This window comes from Columba livia, chromosome 5 (genome assembly GCF_036013475.1).
Source record: "Columba livia isolate bColLiv1 breed racing homer chromosome 5, bColLiv1.pat.W.v2, whole genome shotgun sequence".
Taxonomy (NCBI): Eukaryota; Metazoa; Chordata; class Aves; order Columbiformes; family Columbidae; genus Columba; species Columba livia.
Window position 1 is genome coordinate 64193634 of NC_088606.1, and position 12380 is coordinate 64206013.

Sequence of the window (12380 nt, forward strand, 5' to 3'; positions counted from 1 at the left end):
TGTGAGCTCTTTCCACTGGTGTCAGTGACAGGTGAAACAGGACACTATGCAGAAAATTCTAGTCCAGATAACACTGCTGAATGTTCATGTCTTGACTAGAAGGAAAGAGATTCAGTCAAAAGTCACCCAGTAAAAAAATGCAGCTCTGCAAAAGCTCTAAGAATATCTGTGGGATGATACGGTATGATGCAGGATGCTGCAGATGCCTGCAGTTTTTCACACAGAGCAGGAAGCTTATTGTTTTATCCTGAAATCTTGTAATTAAACACAATTCTCTTTGCCTAATAAGATTTTCTTCTGGTTGTGTGAAGGCTAAAGGACTGAGTCCTTGCCTGCCCTTTTGTTTCTATAAATAGTTCCTTTTTACAAGTTCTGTCTGAGCTATTTCAACAAGTTAGTTGACAAAGATGAATTACAGATGTGGTTCTTAGCTTGGTTTTTCTTATCACTATATATCTAATATCAAAATTTTCCACTATAACCCTCAGAACAGTGTCTAAATGTAGTATAACCCTTTTAGAGGACTACAAAGTCAACGCAGCATTATAGATTTCTCTAAGTTTTTCATTTTGCTGAAGCAAACTATACGCTAAGCTAAAATTTTCATCTGTGCTACATATCAGTGATTTAAACCCACAAATTATTTAAATTTCATTTTTTACCTTATCTTTGCTGCTAATACACTGCAATATGGGTTTGCTCTTTCCCAAGTGTCACTAATGCAGAGCTTATATGTATTTTATGATCCATTTTGAAAATGAATTTCTTGAAATGAATCACGTGTTACTTTATATTCATATGATCATACAGATAAAATCTGAGATATTTTTTTCTCCATCTATTCAAAGATGACAAAAGATTTCTCTTAATGATACAGCATCATCTTCAGAAATATATTATGTGCTTAAAATCTTAGTTATGTCGCTAAATACATGTCTGTAATACAGAGTTATTTGGGACTGAGGATAGCGTAAACATGCCTCAAAAATTCTGATCTAATTCTCACTCCTCTTTATGGCACCTTCTTTGGGACTATGGAACTAAAAAGTCCCAAAGCAATGCCAAAATAATGTTCTTGCTTGTCAGGCCACCAGGAAGAAGCAGCAGTTTTGTAAACACTTTTTCAATAAGCTGTTTATTGAAAAGAAATATCCAACATTTCAAACAATCATTGAAATAAAATCTCCGCCTTTGACTGCAGAAGTAGAAAAGAGGGACAAAGAGATTGTTTTATACCAGGAGCCTCCTCGTTTTCCCCAGATTTTGTGAAGGTCACACCTTAGAACAACATAGGTGGGCTTTTGCTTTATATTCCTGTGTCATGATGATTCACAGCAACAACAGGAAAAAATCACACAATTGAACAATGTGAGGATTTAGATGTAGTGTTCATGTGTTGACACATTAAAGAGGTGTCTATGCTGAATCCTGCACTCCAACCTATAAAGATTCCCAAATCCCAACTAAAACTACATGTAGTTGGCTTGACAATACTTTATAGATGATTTTAACTTTTGGAGATATGCCCAGCTGTGGCTAAAGATGTATTTTATGAAATGACCTTGGGTTTTTGTACATGTAACTCCAGACATAGGTTGTGATATATCCTGTTGAGAAGTGTATTACACAAGGGTGTTGAAAGGAGTCACTGTCACGTACCATAATGCTGGAAGTTCACACAATTTCTTTCTGTTTTCTCCTGATCTGTGTCACATCTTGAGTGATATTTTAAGTTCTGCAGCTGTGGGCTAGCTTGGTAATATATTTGCTATAAAACAAATACAGCAGAAGTTGAAGTATTGGATCAGACTTTGGCTTCTTGGAAATAGAAATCTGGGACTTCGGGCCAAAGTCGTAGGACAAATATAAACATCTAGTGGAGGCAAAATAAACTATGTCTGTGGATTTTGTCAAGTGAAGTTGTGTAGCTTTTCCACTACTTCACCTAAGTGTGATATATGACAGCTTAGAGCTTGTAAATTGGGCTACTCTCTTTCAGATGCCCCCACTCAGTTGCTAGAACATTACTATATTGCTTTGCCAAGAGCCTAATAAGCACAAGAAATGAGACCTAACAGAGGATAGAAGTTGCCCACTAAATTTTCAGGGCAATTTTTAGTTTTAAGCCAAACTGGAGGTAATTTTTCTAGAAATCTTGGCGCTAACATAGATGATTAAATACTCTAATGACTTGCTACAAACCCCAATATTTGGAAAGTTGCTATTGCTTTCCAAGAAGGTAACAATGGTCATCAAAAAACAAAACAAAACCAAAAACTGAAAGCTGTACTTTTTTTTTTTTTTAAATTAAATTAAATAATATCTTGGTTTTAAGCTTATAAATTCATAGTGTTAACTCTAATGGCAATGCCTAATTTTCAGATAGTCCAGCATGTTTGGCTTGTGTAGCCGGGCAAGTCGTTGTAGTGTTGAAGCTGTTGATTCAGCCCTCTAGTGGTAAAAGCCATTAGGGCACTAGAAGTGCAGTCAATTTTTATGTTCTATTAGTATCGCGAATTTCACCGTGAAAAGCAAAAGGCAACAAAAGAAAAGAAAAGAAAAGAAAACAAAACCCACTAATTGATTTCCAGTTACCATATATGACTACTCCATGGCTGGAATTTTTCCCATTACGTTACATAAACATGTATTTATTTCCTCTGTCCTCCCTTTCCTGTCTAAAATCTAGTTTGTTTTTAATATTAGTGACCAGATTTAAAAATAATAAATCCACCCAAAGGCAAAAGACTTCCAAATCATGAAAGTAATGATATTTTTATTAAAAATCTGAACCTTTTAGTATACCTAAGGAGACTGTATCAAATGTATTTCTCTTAAAAGTAAGGGGGAGTGCTTATCTTCTTCCTGGATATTACAGCAACATCTGTTACTTTGAATTCCTGTACTGCTCCAAGAGGTAAATGCAAAGGATCCCGGAGGACTCCAAACCATCTGTCATGTCACACAGACAGAAACGCACCCACCTCTGGGGCGAGCAGAGTAACAACTCTCTCCGTACTCAAGAAAGCTCTGCAACACTTGGCGAGTGGGATGCAATTACTCACGATGATTTTTAGCCAAGGATTGCAGCATATTATCCTATCTTTTATTAATAGGATGGTTAATGATTTTTTACGTCATTCATATATTGTTATTTTATTGTTCCATGATGTCCATCACTGGACTGTTTAACAGCTTAGGCAAGGCTTTTACCCAAGAGTCAGTTTGGTCTTAGTGATGGCCAAGTCTCTTTTCACTGCATGAAAAACCTTGAGGGAAATGTAGAAGTTGAAGACTGTATTCTGGTGCCTTTTTATTGCTAGAATTAGAAAATCAGAACCGGCTTTTCTAAGGCTGCAGTAGTCTGTCCTTTCCTGTTGACTTATCTCTTAACATTATTTTAAAATGTATTAAAAGAAGTTTGGGAAGGAATTTCTGTTGATTCAGATCACAGGTCACAGTGATTTGAACAGGGATTAAATCTAAATTCATTTGCTAGCAGAACTGTTAAAGAGATACCAAGTCTAACTTGAGATATGTCATTTGATCTAGAAACTATTCCTGGTGGGGAAAAACACACATAGTAGATATTTGGAAAGTAGTTGTGCTAAGTACAACGGGGAGCCGACATCTGAGTTTGCAGGCAGAGTCTGGGACTCCAGTGCTGGGTCTGGGATTGGTATTAGAGCCAGAATTTGTCACTCATTCTCTCCATGCCTCAGTTTGTTTTGGTTTGTTTTTTTTTCTATTATGAAAGAGGGAGAATAATTTACAAATATTGAACTGTCAATAGACTAAACTAAACCAAAATTCATAAAATGCTGTGTAGGAAGAATGTATGGAGATTCCCTTACACATAAAGCTGTTTCTCTAAGGAGACACACACAAAGCTGTAATTAGTAATCTGTATCCACAAAGTATAATTTGCCAGTGATACAGACAACCAACACTTTTCACCTTCACCACCAGACTCTGCCAGAGCAGGTTGCAGTGACCTAAGAACACTGGTGTACTTTCAATCACTACACCATAGCTTTTCTATGCAGAAGGATATTGAGTCAGTGTGTATACCTGTAGCAAAAAATAATGTCTTTAGTTGATGTTTGGGTTTAATGGGGTCTGTAGAAATTGTTTCTCATGCCTTCCCAAGAAAGAACCATGTTCTTCAGTGAGGGAGGCTTCCAGTCATCCATTATTTCCTTCTTTAGATTTATTTCTTGACAAGCTGACAACCATACCATGAATTCAAGACTGAACATAATCACATTTCATATTTACACTTCCTTTAAAACACCCTAATAGAATTGTCTCCAATCTGGATCCAAAATAGGAATAAAAGGAAATTTGGGGGATGGTTCTTATGTCATATGTTTTCATCTGCATCAGATAACACCAGTCAAAGCTAGCAATGCCAGCAGACCTTCAATGACTAGTGTTTTAATCAAAAGATTCTCATAATTTTCTTTATAACATGTTATCAGTTATTACTTGTTCTCTGAGCATCAGACTGAAGGTGTTTGGCTCCCTGAGGCTTCCTGTCTTCAGTAACCCTGGTTTTCTACTGTCCCCTCCTCACACCAGCCCCTGGTCCAGACCTATGAGAACTCCCTGATGTTCCCTAATGCTTTCCTGTCAACATGCATGGTTTCCATCATCATGCCTTCATCAGCATGCCTTTTCCCTCTCCCTCATCATGTTTCTTTTCTTTTTCTTTACGTGTCTGCTTTTGGTAAATTATTTTTCTGAAAATTGCAGGGAACAATTAACTATTGGCACTTTTCTGTTTCTGGCAAATTTGACTAAAATAGGTTCAAAAGTGATTATGAAGAGGAATAGACACACACACAAACTGTAAGTCTCGTTTCATTAGAACACTGGATGGAAATAATCAGTGTTAGATGCTGTTTCTGTTGATCTCATGTTTCATTAACAGCGGAAGTTATCTTTGATATTACTTTATCTTTTGAGAAACAATTCCTCTGCTTTCTATAAACCACAAAGATCTCACTTCTTTTATCCAATAAATATTTAAGAAGTGCTAGAGAACATGTCCATGGGTTTGAAGGCAGAAAAGTCCAAATGTTCTTTTTCTTACCACAAGATACAAAGGAAAACCAAAGACTGTAAAAGGTTTTGAGGGAATCTGAGCACAGAACTGCTGTTACTGTTAGTTTGTTGAATACATAAGATGTTCCTTCTCCCCCAGAAACATTAGAGCAGCACGTAATTCAAGACAACAGGAAAATCTCTGCTTTGTTTTAGGGCACTGCTGATGAGCTCAAAGCTGATTACCTTGTGTTTCACAGGGCAGGGGGATGACTGGGGTATCACACAGTTAGATTTAGGCCAAAGCACTCAACCCATCCATTTCAAAATATCTATGATCTCCAAATGTAACTAAAAATACCAGGTTCTCTGTTCCCTTTTCTAAATGTCACAGGGAGCACCCTCAAGCTTGGGCTTCACAGGCATTTCATTTTATAATCTAGTGTTTAAGTGTAAATATTTTATATCTATTTTTTCTTATTGTTTGCTATAAATAAATCATCATGGATCTGGTGAATTAACTACTTGATTCTACTAGAGGAAGCTGTGGCTCCAAATATGTTGTGTCGGGCCACGGGGTGATATTAGCTTGGCCAACAGCACTATGATGGCACCACTGGGGCATGACTAGGCTCCACAGACACAAACTAAAATGTGTGGAGTGCTTCTGGACCCTTAATTACCACCTTAATTTTATATGTAGATATACCAGATTAAGGACAGGCACATCCACATAGTTAAGAGCATGATGCTGACTCACTTTCCAGTCTGTCCTTCCCCTTCCCTCCCAGGTTCCTCTGGATGTAGTGAGCCATAACTTCAAGTGTTCCAAGGAATGCCTCTGGCTCGTTCTGTTCCATCTGAGTCAAACTGAGCCCACTGATTCTTGTGTGACTCAGTCTCTGTGTGACTAGTTCTGATGTCTTCAGCTATTCCGGGGTTTCTCCTACAGAGGAGGTGAATTTTAGTTGCATATTTAGTGGTCTGCTTCCAAGACTTGGAAGTTTAAACAGTTCAAAAGACTTATGCTGAACCTTCAGCCCTTACCAAGCTCAGGGTTCTCGTTTGTCTCTGAAGTTGGCATTTTCATCGTGAAAGCAAGGACAAGCTTTTCTGTCTTTTGGTTTTCAGCTCAACAGCCCTCAGCTTAACAGCTGATGTCTACCAGGCCTACACCATGGACTTTTACAGTGTTATCACAGAATCACAGAACGTTAGGGATTGGAAGTGACCTCAAAAGATCATCCAGTCCAATCCCCTGCCGGAGCAGGAACACGTTATGTCTGATTATTACAATTCATTCTGTAGTTGAGGTACTTTCTGGCTTCCCTTTTGGCAAAGACTTTTGGGCTGTTTCACTTTTGTACCCAAATGATTTTATGAGTAGTTCTTAACTGCCTTTTTTTCACAGCTGGAGAAGTGATCAGTGTTACCATTAGTGCCATTTCTGTTTGCTGCGGTGTATGATCTATGAATCCCACTCTGTTTGCCAAAGCCAAATACTAAAGTGTAGACAGAAAGCTCTTATAAGGCGATGGTACTTATTCTCTGTCTTACTGCTACAGAAACTTCTCAATGCACTACAAAAATAACAACTTACAGGAGGAATAAGACAAATGTCAGAGTCTCTGCTTGGACTGTATTCCTACCTAACTCAGCAGGAGGCAGGTCTCTGCAGAATATCAACAAAGGAATTCAGGATTTGGCCTTCTGTATGGATCTAACTTTAATGTGCGCTCTGCATTTTGCCAGCACTCTATCTTTAGCTGAGAACCCTTCCATACACCATTTCACATCCTTTGCGCCCTCCTTTCAGAAGTGATGCCAGCTCCTCAAAAAATTGTCTTACTATTTGCTTGCTCTAAAGCCCTGTTGAGGAATAAGTATTTCTTAGATACTAAGCCTGTTTTATCCATGAAAAATTTGCATTGCACTACAGTCAAGCAAAGATCAAGACTGAGGTGTGTATAAATATGTAAGGAAAGGCAGACAACGAGCACAGTTCTGTTGCTGTTTGCCAGATGTCCTGAGATCACACCCTGGGGGCTGCAGCAAGGTAATTAATTTCTGCAACACATAACTTGTTAAATTTAGCTGTTTGTTTTCTTGTTCTCTCTCACTTAATATTCTCCTACAGTTCCAAACTGTAGGTTTTACTTCATATGTAATTCCAATAAAATCACTGGGGCTATTTGCAGAACAAAGGATCTAAATTTTCTTACAGTGATCATGCCATGTTTTTTTTTTGTGCAGATCATTTTTTCTCCTTATCATGATAGACTGACTTTTAGTTCAATGAGAAAGGTACTAGTTGTACCTATTTGTGTGTGTGTGTGTTTTTAATTTTGTTTTAGACTGATGCATGTGTCCAGTAATTGGTCTGAGACTGCCAATTCATTCACATCTAGCATGCTGTTATATATTCCCTTTTTTCTGGATGTTCTCTGCTTTCTGAAGGGCTGAACACATCAGAAGCATTACAAAGGCTAGCTTTTGTGGCCTTTGGAACAACAGGGCTCATGCTTTTTTGACTTTCTGTTAGGAATAATCGCATAATACTCAAAAATCTGAAATAACTACATATCCCCAAACTGAATGGCTGGAAAGCAGATAGTCCCTAAAAATCTGTTCTGTCAGTCATGTCTTCTTCACTTTCAAATTCTCCTTTACTGTGAGGTCCCCACGGCTTATGGAAACACCTTTCCTTGGAGGTAGCTTATCTTTAATAAAAATCTCCACTGAATCCATGAGTTCAATCAGTCTCAAGTTACTGAGTCGCTCTTGGTGAACTGAGTTGGTCTTCTGCTTTCCCAGACAGATTTCCTTGGCAGGCTGCCCATTTCTTTCTGTTTATGACAAGAATATTAATCACTCTCTGAATGGTTCGTGCTCCATCATCAGTGCACATCATAAATCATGGAGAGGTACCTTCGCATCTGGTTAACATTACACCTAAGGGCTTCATGCAGCCTACACTTTCTTGGTCTACATGGGCATCTTTCCTTCGTTCCTGTCTTGTACCTTGACTAGTGTTCTCCAAAAGGCTTCATAAATCGATTGCTTGTCTTTCAAAAGCTGCCCTGTACCCTCCAGTGCTTTTAATAGACTTCAAAATGATCCTCATTAATCCTTCTTCACTACAAGGATGGGTGACCAACCATACAGCTTGAAGGAGATGGGAAAATACGACCAGTGAGGGAAACAGAGAACAGGATTCTCTCTTAAGTCCATGTGGGGCACAGGGAAGGTCAGATAGCATGAAAAAGAGTCCAAGTTTCTCTACTTGAACTCAGTCTCAAGGAATATGACCTTAAATACAATTTTCACAAGTTCATACGGGGAGGCAGAACCCACCACTGTTTTACACCCTCAGTGATTTCGGTGGGTACATCAGGGCCAACTAGTGATACACGCTCCAAGTCCTGACAAAATAGATATTCCCATGGTAGCAAATGTGGTGAACTGTCCTGGTTATCTTGCAAAAAACCTCTCAAAAGATCCAGAGCAGCCGGCTCAAATGGCGATCAGAGAGGGGAGGGTTAGGAGCCACGTGGTTTCGGCTAAGACCAGACTGCAAGAGAAATTCATGCTGAGTCCAGCTTTTCCCCTGGGAGATGAAGAAGCAGATAACAGAGATGTTCAATCAGCCCCACAGATGGGAATGAGGGTCCTGTGAACAGTGTCCAGGATGGTAGCTGCATTTCCACAAAAATCTGCCTCAGTTTTCTATCCAAAAGCAGAAACATAAAGCGCGATGTTTCCACTTTACATGACAGACGTCTCCTCTCTGTGTTACAGTTAACAGGAACATCTTGCGATTGCCTGTGTCATTATTGCCAGTTCTGTGAAGAGATTTACAGTGGGACTGTCTTCATTTTTTTAGGTGTTTGACATATTACTGGCAAATCACTGGGGACTGATCAAAGGCATTAAAATCAACAGAGAAATTCCTATCTACTGCTTTGGACTGGTGCTATCAGAACACCTCCAGGCCAGTTCCAGCACACTCTAAGAAGCGACAAGGACCATGTTCTTTGAAGACAACAAACTCATATCGCTTCCTTTTCTTACGCTAAATAATATCAACCCTTTTGAGGGATAGAGGTTTAATTATAAAGTTTCAGAATGGCTGGAATTTTGTGCATCTGTGTTCCAAATACAGGCCAAATAATTGGCATTTATTGCAGAATGAAGCAACTCGCCAAGGTAGCCTGATAGGAAGTCGTAGCTGTTCTCTCCACAAACTGAAATTTGTCACGTCCTCATCAGACCCCTTGAGTTCTTTGCAGAAACACTTGCTCCTGTCACTGTCTCTGTGGCCACAATGAGTCGGGTCCCCACAAGGACAGATGGGTGAATACATCCCTGATGAGCGATGAGACTGCTCCATGCACAGGGAAGCATCTGGAAACGCTGGAATCAGAGTTTATTCTCACACTGAAAATGAAGCAAGTGCTCCAAATGATTGGGGTTTTTTTTGCATTTAATTTCTTCCAGGTGCAAAAGCAAAGGAAAAGCTGCTTTTCCCTTCCCCTCAGAATCAACCTCTTGGATGCCCCATCTCAGTTTCTGCATTAACTGCTAATAAAATTGGCTCCTCTCTCCTCGGCAGGGGAGGTTGCTGACAGACTAACATTTACATTTAAAGGCTTCCTCTACACATCTGAATATTAACAAATCTCCATAGCAGTTTCTTTACAGGCTTTGCCTTCAAGCCTGTCTGGTGCCTCAGTTTTTCTATCTTCTCCAGTTCAAGAGCCCTTTTACACTCCCATTTATCTGCCCTCCCCCTTTTGAAGATAAAGTCACTGGTAAGGTCTTCATAGCTCCTTGCTCAATTCGGTTCCCTCCACATGTTCAGCAGGTACCTCCAGCACTTATAGTAGAAATATAAAGTATTTCTGAATGTAAATAAAGTAAAAATAAAGTACATTAAAGTAAATTAAAAATAATAAAGTAAATAAAAAGAAAATAAAGTAAATAAAATTAAATTAATAAATAAATAGATAATAAAGTAAATAAAAATAAAGCAAATAAAGTAAATAAAGTAAAAATGCTTTTTGCATTGATTTCCTCTACTTGTGTCACCTCCTTCAGGTCTAATCACAGTAGTGACCCCATTAACTAGATCATCATCTTTTACCAATCCCTGAGAGAGTACTTGCATTCAGTGAAAAAGTGGAATGTTGTTCATTGGTATGTGGTGACTCGGCATATTGTGGCATTTCTAATTAAAACACGAGTTGTCATGACGGGCTGGTTGTAGCCACAGAATCATTTGCTATTTTCACATGAGTGCACAGCAGCAAAAATATAACGAAAAAACATGCCACTTATTGCTTACCATAAAACACACAGGATCTTGTTCCCTCATTCAAAGCATGAGACTTCTTCTAATTAGAAATCTTTGAGAGAAAAAAAATCCCTTTACAGCGATACATCAGAATGTCCCATTTGTTTTTTTAAAAGAAAGAAATAGAGGGGTGGGATATTTGTCTTTTCCCGAGGAAACAGCCCTGACACACCCCACAGGACCATCTCTCAGCATTTCTCTGGACTGAACCTACCCACCCCAGCTTCAGTAGCATTGAAGTGCCAGGAACCATCACTGACACAGAGTGCCTGGAGTTCTTGGCTGAGATACAAGGAGTTTTTCTGGAAACGTTCATGCAATGTGGCACCAGCACGAATATCCTTCTCCCCAGCACAATCCTCGACTGCCTGATAAGCCCATTCGCACTCTGCAGCATCGTGAGAGGATGCTCTGGAGGAACCCAGGCAAGGAAGCCTCTGTTAGCAGACGCGTGGAAGTGTGACCTGGCACCTTGGATCCCGTGTTGGGTGCTGCTCCCACCTCATCTCCTGTACTGCTTGTGGAGAAGCCAAAAAAGCTGTCATGACACAGGCGATCCTATATGAAAGGGAAAGCAGCAAATCCTTCCTGATTGCAATGCCCTGGCAGCTTGCTTAGAGCAGCACCAGGTCCAGACATCTCAAAATGAATGGATTGCCATTATATGGTGAGCTGTATGGAAATCTCTCGGCCCACCTATCTCGGGTGTTTTCTTTTTTTTTTTTTGCCTGGGTCTTTGTTAGAGAAATGTTGAAATCTTGGCTATATCTGAAAATAATAGTACAATTTTCATCGGTAGAGAAGGAGCCAGGATTTTATCTGAAGAATTATATAGATGCCACAACCAGAAAACAGGCTTAACTGTGGTGTTACTGTTTGCTGACACTCTACTAATGGGATAATGTCAACAGGAATATTTATTCAAGAGAATCCAATAGCAAAACTGTCTGTTGTGATGAGGTTGTAACACAGAAGAGAATGCAGCCTTTCTACCAGATTTCCCTGCAAAAATCTTCAGTTTGGAGCATTTTTATTCCTTTTTGAAAACTTATTAAGAGCCAGCGGGCACACAGCATGTGCTTCTTGAACATCAGCTTGTAGTATCATTGCACTAAGCACTGGCTGAGAAGAGTTAGTAAAAGCCATCACCTTGGGAGATGTGTGGAAACAGGAGACATTGGAGACAGAACATTCCCACCACGGCTTTCCATTGCTGGTTCAGTTCAGATACACCAGCAATGCCAAGCATTGCAAACCCACTGTGGTATGGAAGGGCCTTAACAAAAAGGCTCATTTATTTCATGCCACTTGACTACAGAAGTAATGATGTCTCCTACATCTTTCAGTACCAAAACTGAAATGCTAAATAGTGTTGGATGTGTGGAACACCCAAGGGCAAAGCTGGGTCAGTCAGTAATTTAAAGCCCAACGTGTTTTTGACTAGCTAACAGCACTGGTTTGTTGGCGAGCTGAATAAAACAAGAATGAGAAAGAATCATACCCTTACTAAATGTTTCAGACTGACTCATTTCTGACTGAGAAAGCATAGTCACTCATTATTGCAGCGGAATGTGCATATGCACCTTCCAAAAATTGATATGGCTGCTGAATTTCACATCCTACTCATCTCCCAGCAGATTTCTCGGTACACATGCTTACATAAAAAAAACAGCTTCCTGAGCTGCATCTGAATGATGTAAGTGTTGGGTAGAGACAACTGATTATTTAAAACCAGAACAAGATTGAATTTAGCTATTCCTTTTTAAGGAAGCCAAGACTATGCCGCAGAGTTGTTGTGACCACACTGAGCATGCAGAAAGCCCGACAAGAAATAGTAGCTGTGGCTTAATGAGGTTACCAAGTAATTCAAATATTCTGGAAATTATTTTGTTATCATTCATGTGGTGATGATCATCGTTATTTTTCCCCTTTACCACTTTCTATCTGTTTAGCGAAGGAAGGATTTTTCATGTCTAACTGA